The 2344-nt window shown below is 49.7% G+C and overlaps 1 non-coding gene across 1 annotated transcript; it reads right to left on the bottom strand.

Annotated features, from left to right (window-relative positions):
• Nucleotides 1-324: 324 nt before the first annotated feature.
• Nucleotides 325-397, bottom strand: TRNAR-CCU (transfer RNA arginine (anticodon CCU)). Its single transcript has one exon. It is a non-coding gene; the product is annotated as a tRNA-Arg (tRNA).
• Between the last annotated feature and the right edge of the window lie 1947 nt (nt 398-2344).

The following is a 2344-nucleotide window of genomic DNA, read 5'->3' on the forward strand; positions in this document are numbered from 1 at the left end:
AGTTTACGATTTTAATTGTAACTCCCAAGGAAACCAGTAAGAAAATACAGAAAAGGAAAGAAGAAGGACGTCAAAATAGTACATCACAAAAAATCAACTAAATACCCAAAAGGCAGTAATAGAAGAAATGAGGGACAAAAACCATATAAGACATATAAGAAAACAAATAGCTATGGTAGAAGTAAGTCCTTTCTTTTCAGTATTCACTCTATTTTTAAAAAATATATTTATTTATTTATTTGGGCTGTGCCGGATCTTAGTTGCGATACGCAGGGTCTCTGTTGTGGCATGCAAACTCAGTTGTGGCATGCATGTGGGATCTAGTTCCCCGACCAGGGATCGAACCCAGGCCCCCTACGTTAGGAGCAAAGAGTCTTACCCACTGGACCACCAGGGAAGTCCCTCAGTATTCACTTTAAATGTAAATGGAGGGCTTCCCTGGTGGTGCAGTCATTAAGGATCTGCCTGCCACTGCAGGGCACACGGGTTCGAGCCCTGGCCCGGGAAGATCCCACATGCCGCGGAGCAACTAAGCCCGTGCGCCACAACTACTGAAGCCCATGCACTTAGAGCCCATGATCCACAGCCACAGAAGCCACTGCAATGAGAAGCCCATGCACCACAACGAAGAGTAGCCCCCGCTCACGGCAACTAGAGAAAGCCTGCACGCAGCAACAAAGACCCTACGCAGCCAAAAATAAGTAAGTAAATAAAATATATATTTTTAAAACTTTAAATGGGTTAAAGTCTCCAATTAAAAGACAGATATTGGCAAAGGCGATCCACCTTTGTACACTTGCTGTGTACAAGAAACTCACTTTACATACAAAGACACAAAGAGGTTGAAAGTAAAAGGATGGAATAAGACGTTCCATGCAAACAGGAATCAGAGAAGCTGGGGCGGCTGCGTTATTATCACACAAAATAGGCTCGAGTTCAGTTATTTTTCTTGAGATCCCGTATGGAATGGGTTGTACCTGCCTGGATCATATAAAGGGTGAGGTTTTTGTCTTTGCAGTCTCTTAATGCTCATCCAATAATAAAACTGTTTTATCCCTTTCTACCCTTGTGGAAGGACTCACTGGGTTTTTGGGGTTTTTTTAATAAATTTATTTATTTTATTTATTTATTTTTGGCTGCGGTGGGTCTTCGTTGCGTGCGCGGCTTCTCATTGCAGTGGCTTCTCTTGTTGCGGAGCACGGGCTCTAGGCACGTGGGCTTCAGGAGTTGTGACTCGTGGGCTCAGTAGCTGTGCTTGCGGGCTCTAGAGCACAGGCTCAGTAGTTGTGGCGCACGGGCTTAGTTGCTCCGTGGCATGTGGGATCTTCCCGGGCCAGGGCTCGAACCCGTGTCCCCCGCATTGGCAGGTGGATTCTTAACCTCTGCGCCACCAGGGAAGTCTGACTCACTGGGCTTTAATTGTTGGTCCACCAGCTCCATCTCCTTCCTGTCTTGGCGTGAGACCCAGCCTGCCACTCTGCCCCCAAGACCATCTCCTTCCCTTAACCTGCTCCAATTTTTCTTTCTGAATAAACCTTTTATGTCCTAGATAATTTACTCTTTTTTTTTTAATGTTTATGCCTCTCTTCTCTGCCTTGGGCAGGGATCTGTGTCTGTTTTGTTCACTGAGGGAGTGATACCCAGAAGGCCCTACAGAAGCACTGGCGAACAGAGGCAGCTCAAACTTACCACGTGCAAACACCAGCTCCTGCTGCTACATTTCCGTCCCAGCCCATGGAGCCCCAACTCCAGACACTGAGGAACGTTGGTCTATTTGACTCGTACCCCCGTATCCAAGCCAGGGCACCCCATGGCCCCACCTGCCTGCCACAGCCCCTCACCTGTCCATCCTGTTAGAACCAGACTCACGCGTTGCCGGGACCACACTCCTCTAAACGGCAGCCCTTCCACACTTCCTATTTGCTTTCCTGACCTCCTTCTTCTCGCACTGGCACTGGGCACCCCGTTATAAGTTACATATTCAGCTGTTTGTGGTCTGTCTTCCCCAGGCAAAGGTCCGCTCCAGGTAGGGTGGCCGATGGCCCTGTCTGCCTGGGGTTTAGGGCTGAAAATCCTGACCTGAGAAGCCCCGCAGTTCAGGGCAGACCCAGGTATTTCCCCCGCTCCGGGGCCAGTGCTGTTTGTTATTAGTGCTGGGACAGGGTGGCACCCAGTGGGCGCTCAGTACCCGCTTAAGGAATGAATGAGGTACACAGATGTCCAAAGGCTCGTCCCAGCTAAGCTGTGAGCCCTGGCGGGGGTGACCCTAGTCATCCCTCATCCGGGGCCTGAGCGCATCCGCACGTCTCTCCGGGGCAGGGGTGAGGATGGGGTTTCCCGCTTG

This window comes from Pseudorca crassidens, chromosome 11 (assembly GCF_039906515.1).
Source record: "Pseudorca crassidens isolate mPseCra1 chromosome 11, mPseCra1.hap1, whole genome shotgun sequence".
In the NCBI taxonomy this organism is placed as follows: Eukaryota; Metazoa; Chordata; class Mammalia; order Artiodactyla; family Delphinidae; genus Pseudorca; species Pseudorca crassidens.